The following is a 7,386-nucleotide window of genomic DNA, read 5'->3' as shown; positions in this document are numbered from 1 at the left end:
CTGACAGGCTGTATACTTCAGGGGGGCTGGCAGGCTATATTCTACTGGGGAGCTGGCAGGCTGTATACTACTGGGGGGGGGGGGGCTGGCAGGCTATATACCTCAGGGGGGCTGGCAGGCTGTATACTTTAGGGGGGCTGGCAGGCTGTATTCTACTGGGGGGCTGGCAGGCTGTATTCTACTGGGGGGCTGGCAGGCTGTATACTTCAGGGGGGCTGGCAGGCTGTATTCTACTGTGGGGCTGGCAGGCTGTATACTACTGGGGGGCTGGCAGGCTGTATTCTACTGGGGGGCTGGCAGGCTGTATAATTCAGGGGGGCTGGCAGGCTGTATAATTCAGGGTGGCTGGCAGGCTGTATACTACAGGGGGGCTGGCAGGCTGTATATTTTAGGGGGGCTGGCAGGCTGTATATTTTAGGGGGGCTGGCAGGCTGTATATTTTAGGGGGGCTGGCAGGCTGTATATTTCAGGGGGGCTGGCAGGCTGTATACATGGGGCCTGGCAGGCTGTATACATGGGGCCTGGCAGGCTGTATACTTCAGGGGGCCTGGCAGGCTGTATACTTCAGGGGGGCTGGCAGGCTGTATACTACATGGGGGCTGGCAGGCTGTATACTACATGGGGGCTGTCATGCTATACACTACAGGGGCTGACTGGCTATATACTGGGGAGGCTGTGACCAATGCATTTTCCACCCTCGGCTTATACTCAAGTCAATAGGTTTTTCCAATTTTTTTGTGTTAAAATTAGGGGTCTCAGCTTATACTTGAGTATATACAGTGATAATAGAATAATAAATAATGTGCAGATACTATGTGTAAATGAAAAAATAGGAGGCAAGTTGTAGAAATGTATAATTGAAGGGATGCTATATGCTTCCTTATAATTTGGAGGGGATTATATGTATACTAAAAATTAGAACACGGTATAAAAACGTATCAGTACATTTTGTATAAAATAATAAGTAGATTGTTATATAACACATTTTTGGTAATTTTTGATATGCTGGGGGCACAGAGGGGTTTCTTATGTAGCTTCTTTAGAAGTACAATGTGGGACATTATACTGTATGTAACTGTGGTATTTTTAGGGGCGCAGGGATGGGGATCTGCTTCAAAGAGCTGAGCACATCTGCCAGAAAATTCTGCAACCAGATTTTACGACGATTCTGGACGTGAAGGAGAAGACAAGTCACCTGTCAGGTACAAGATGCTACTTCTGCCTGTGTGAAATCAGTATTGTAGTCACTGACTAACCTTCTAGTGTGAGACAGCTCTCAGCTTATGTACTATTATATCTATAGGGTCAGAGAGACAGGGGTGACTTGTCTGTGTGGTGCGGGGACGCCTGAGTAGAGTTATTGTCATCAGTTCTTGTAAAGGTTTTCAGCATTTCCTTATTGGAAGGTTGGTGGAGTGCGAACACTTACATCCCTAACCACAGTCCTGGACACCAGCAGAAAGCCCGGGACACCAGGGGTAACTCTTATACTATACCTAACATTAATGCCCTGAGGTAATGTCACCACTGCAGCCCCTGTACACAAAACAAGAGCCGAGCTCTAGCAAAGAGGGAGGGAGAAAGGGATTAGCTTATCCTTTATTTCACTGCCCCCGCTAGTGCTTAGAAATTCCCTTATCCCAGAATATTTCTATGTAGTAGTAGGTGGGCCCCCAAAATCAATTTTACTGGTGGGCCCCAGGCACCCCAGTCCGACCCTGCCTGTACGGGAGCTGTGTGTATGTACTACACTGCCTGTACGGGAGCTGTGTGTATGTACTACAGTGCCTGTACCGGAGCTGTGTGTATGTACTACACTGCCTGTACCGGAGCTGTGTGTATGTACTACACTGCCTGTACCGGAGCTGTGTGTATGTACTACACTGCCTGTACCGGAGCTGTGTGTATGTACTACACTGCCTGTACCGGAGCTGTGTGTATGTACTACACTGCCTGTACCGGAGCTGTGTGTATGTACTACACTGCCTGTACCGGAGCTGTGTGTATGTACTGCACTGCCTGTACCGGAGCTGTGTGTATGTACTGCACTGGATGTACGGGAGCTGTGTGTATGTGCTACACTACCTGTACCGGAGCTGTGTGTATGTGCTACACTGCCTGTACCGGAGCTGTGTGTATGTACTACACTGCCTGTACGGGAGCTGTGTGTATGTACTGCACTGCCTGTACGGGAGCTGTATGTGTATGTACTGCACTGCCTGTACGGGAGCTGTGTGTATGTACTACACTGCCTGTACCGGAGCTGTGTGTATGTACTACACTGCCTGTACCAGAGCTGTGTGTATGTACTGCACTGCCTGTACGGGAGCTGTGTGTATGTACTGCACTGCCTGTACGGGAGCTGTGTGTATGTACTACACTGCCTGTACGGGAGCTGTGTGTATGTACTACACTGCCTGTACCGGAGCTGTGTGTATGTACTACACTGCCTGTACCGGAGCTGTGTGTATGTACTACACTGCCTATACCGGAGCTGTGTGTGTGTACTACACTGCCTGTACCGGAGCTGTGTGTGTACTGCACTGCCTGTACCGGAGCTGTGTGTATGTACTACACTGCCTGTACCGGAGCTGTGTGTATGTGCTACACTGCCTGTACCGGAGCTGTGTGTATGTGCTACACTGCCTGTACCGGAGCTGTGTGTATGTACTACACTGCCTGTACCGGAGCTCTGTGTATGTACTGCACTGCCTTACCGGAGCTGTGTGTATGTACTGCACTGCCTTACCGGAGCTGTGTGTATGTACTGCACTGCCTGTACCGGAGCTCTGTGTATGTACTGCACTGCCTTACCGGAGCTCTGTGTATGTACTGCACTGCCTTACCGGAGCAGTGTGTATGTACTGGACTGCCTGTACCGGAGCTGGGTGTATGTGCCACGCTGCCTGTACCGGAGCTGGGTGTATGTGCCACGCTGCCTGATCCGGAGCTGGGTGTATGTGCCACGCTGCCTGTACGGGAGCTGTGTGTATGTACTGCACTGCCTGTACGGGAGCTGGGTGTATGTGCCACGCTGCCTGTACCGGAGCTGGGTGTATGTGCCACGCTGACTGCACTGGTGCTATGCATACAGTTGAAATCGTAAGTTTATATTCAAGATAAAAAAAAAAAAAAAACCTATGCATGTTTTGTTCCTCAGTATTTGACTTGGAATCAGAATAAATCTTTCCTATTTTAGGTCAATTAAGATTACCAAAATCTAAATAAAGGTGCGTGTGTTTACAATCACCAAATTTTGCACAGCCGCTCTCTGTGACTCAGGGAGCATTATAGACTAGGTTTTGAGCCCAAATTGTTACCACGCGCTTCTCAAAATACACTTATTACCCACCATTTACAGAAGCCATTGTCTGCTGCTGTGGCAGTTGGAAGCTGAGCCGTGATTGGTTGCTGTTCTGCCACAGGTCATTAATATGAGCTCTGAGTTTTGATTGGTAATGAGTATAAGATGCTTATGTGTGAGGTAATATAGATAGGGATGCAGAGATGGGGGGAGATTTATCAGAAATATCTGAGGTAAGACTATTCCAGGTGCCCATGGAAACGAATCAGAGCTCCGCTGTAATTTTATAAACAGCTGTGGGAAAATGAAACTTGAGCTCTGATTGGTTGCCATGGGCAACTAAAGCAGTTCTGCACTTCTGATAAATCTCCCCATAGACAGTGACAGAGGCAGTCACTAATTGACCTAAAACAGCAAAGGTTATCCTGATTTCATGTCAGATAGTGAGAAAAGCATGCATACATGTCTTTTTATATTTTGTATGTAAACGTCTACTATACTGCCTCTGGCAGGTTGTATAATAGTGATTATCAACCAACCAGCTGTACTACAGCCTGCCAAAGACAGTATGGCAATATATTGTAGTGGTGATCAGCACCCCAGGATACTTGAACCTGAAAAAATTAAAAACTAAGAAGTTTTTACTGAACTTTTTAAAAAAAATATTAATGAAAACATCAGTTTGTCCTTCAAAAAAAGACAGACAAAACATAAAGTGGGGTTTCATGGGATAGGGTGGTGACACACATGGCTTTTTAGGCCGTTTTTAGTTCGTAAAAAAGTTTTCAGATGGTAAAAAACGCATGCGTTTTTAAAAAAATGCATTCGTTTTTGACAGGTTTGACAAATTATCTTAATTCAAACTGAAAACTTCATTCAAACTTAAACTAAAAACGGCCCAAAACGCCATGTGTGTCACCACCCATAGCTGTTAACAACTGAGGTCTATGCCCTTCTTTGGGAGTTTAAATGATATCTACATTATGTTCTACCCCCGATAATCTAGTTATAGAACTACTTTAAAGTAAGAAGATTAATGGAGCACTTTAGGTTAAACTGATGTTATTTCTGGTATAAGAAGCATTGCATGGCATAGAGATAGCTCCCAGGCCTTGTTTGCCTAGATTGTTGCTGCTATAAAATGACCCCATTATAAAGCTTTTTGTTTGTATATGACACATATTGTGCCTGACTGTTACACAAGTCACTGCATCTGAAGTGAAACTAAATGTTTTAGCAAAAATTCACTTCACTGCATCGACATGAAAGAGGTTTTATGCAGTATTAACTCCTGATGCACTTAGACCTAAACCCTTCCAGTCGTTAACTAGATACATGTGCTTGCCTTTTTAACTGGCATATCAAGTGTTGCTAGTTCCTTAATGTAGATGCCTCCCCAATGCTCTTGAATTGTAGGTCCTATGAAACATGGGAATGTGGCTTGAGAAGGCGTTCGCACGTTCAGTTTTTCAGGTGCAGATTTTGAAACCAAAAGCGGATGTGGATCATAATGGATAAGAATATGCAACATCCCCCACCGGGGCCTAGCCTTTTCTCGGGGCCTGGAGTCAGCCGGGGCCCGCAGTACCTGAGTGGCTGGCGGTTGCGGCCTAGGCACGCTAGTGTCACGGTGCTTGGTATGGGGAACCGGAGGGCTGTCCTACAGCCTGGCAGGTCTCCAGCAGGGTGGTGTTGGCAAGAAATGATGAGGGAGAGGCGGCTATAGCGGATCTCCCTGGGGCAACCCTTTGGTGTCTAGAGTATGAGTCTCTGTGTGGTGGACAGGGTGCCTGTGATGATGGCAGCTGTAGTAGCAGGGACCAGACGGAGGCAGAGGTTGAACAAAAACAACTTACAGTTCTTTATTGGAACCGACAGGAACCGCAGCAACGTGCCTTTAACAGAATGGTGGAGTGCTGAGATGCAGTTGGAGGAAGCCACAGGAGGTAGATCGCCAGCCTGGATGCAGAGGGCAGGCTGGGAGATAGCTGTGTCCTAATAGGAAGCTTCAGCTTGTCCTGGAGTGCTTCAGGTATCACCCTTGAAGGTAGGATGATACCCCTTTCCTCTCTCTCTAACTCTTAGCTATTAGCTCCACTCTTCAGGCAGGGGCTAGGCTCTTCCTGCTCTGGTCTGGTATGCTAGCTGTATAGAGTTTAGACTGGAGTTACTCCAGTCTGCTTACTGCAGACTCCTAGGTCTGGCTAGAACTACTCTCTTCTCTCTCCTGAGAGAGACTGCTCTTCTCTAGTGTCCTGCAGACCCTCTGGTCTGACTGGAACTGCCCTCTAGAACATTCCTGGCCAGGGGTTTTGTAACTCCCCTGGTCAGGTTGTGGCTGCTCCTCCAATTACATCTCAGCTTACAGAGAATAGAGTGTAATACATGTGATTGGATGACACATCTTACATCACATAAAACACTTAACTCCTGCCTTGCCAGGCAGGATCTACCACTGCAATATTCCCCTGTGTCCTATAAGGACTATGTAGTGTGATGTAGTGACATGCTGTGGGACGTATTCGCAACCACTCCTCCGCCTTGCATCGGCGAGGGTGTTGCAAATATCAGAAAATCTGCTACTCCTCATTCTTCACTCCACTTCTGGTTTGGACATCAAAAACTGCACCTGAAAAACGGAATATTTGAAAGTACCCTCATGCAAGCCACAACGAGGGGTTAGGCCCTTTCCACACTTGCGTTGCAGATCGCGTCAGAGTTTGATCAGGGTGCGATCCGGATTTGGTCAGTGAAAAACTGACATTTTTCATCAGAGTTCAATCAGTTTTCAGTCAGGGCGCGTTCACACGTTGCGTTTTGACCTGCGTTTTCATTGTGTTTGAAACGCATATACAACAGCTGAGGAGAGGTGATTTGCCTAATTACATCACTGTTAAAGTTTCCGTTTACAAAACGCATCGTAAACGCGATGTTAACGTATGCGTTAACAAAGCGTCAACATATGCGTTTTGTTAACGCATTCGTTAACATTGCGTTTACAAACGTAAACGGTAATGTAGGCAAATTACCTCACATCAGCTGTTGTATATGCGTTTCAAACGCAATGAATATGCAACCAAAACGCAACGTGTGAACGCGCCCTCAGAGTTTGTTCAGTGTCTCAGTTTTTCACGCACATTTTCAATGCAATTTCAATGTGTTTTTCACGCCCAGATAACGCGCGTGAAAAGGACTCAAGGCTGAGCTCTATCTTTTCTATGGCAATTGATCAGTCAAAAAAGCATTGCACTTGCATGTGTCTCAGAGTGCAATGTGTTCTTGATGCATCTCCATAGACTTGTATAGTGCATTTTTCACGCGCGTGAATTGAAAGAAACGCATGTGTGTGCGTGAAAAATACCTCTGCTGCTACAATTGGATTAAATAACCAACAAAGTGTTGATGTCAGTGTTGTGAATAAAGTGGCAGCGGTGGCGGTGGGGTTATCGTACAGGCAGGTGTATATTTTGGACAATGAACACAGATTTTACTGATTCCACTCATCAACAACCATTCAAGTTGCGGTATGATAATGCACAGCTCCATGTTGCAAGATCTGCACACAATCCACAATCACCAAAACAATGCAAAGAAGATGGTCATTAACCTTGTATGGACAAGGCTCATGGTCTAAGCCCTGTTCATAGACGGCAGATACAGCTGTTAACACATGCTATTGGTGTACTACAGAGATCTGGAACCCTCAGTCACCACAGCTCGCACCAAAGAGGATCATGCAAAGGATCAGTTGCACTGTTTGCAACACTGGTTGTTACTTAGAAGTCTGGATTTCTTTAGTATATAGAGTCACATGACGCTCCAACTATAGAAAGGGGAGACCACGTGACCCTGAGCAAAGGCGTAGAAATACACTGCTCCCTACAGTAGTCTGTGCACTAGGTAAAGTATAATAAAAACCAGAGCAAATGGAAAGGAGGGGGGGGGGGGTGACTTACCTTATTTAGCAGTCAATATAGTTTATTTCCCAGATAACCCCTTTGAAGGGATGATACTACATGTACCAGTGGTATGTTATACACATTTTATTTCCACAGTAATGTTGACTATGCTGAAAAAATTTA

This window comes from Engystomops pustulosus, chromosome 10 (assembly GCF_040894005.1).
Source record: "Engystomops pustulosus chromosome 10, aEngPut4.maternal, whole genome shotgun sequence".
In the NCBI taxonomy this organism is placed as follows: domain Eukaryota; kingdom Metazoa; phylum Chordata; class Amphibia; order Anura; family Leptodactylidae; genus Engystomops; species Engystomops pustulosus.
This window is presented reverse-complemented; position numbering follows the sequence as displayed.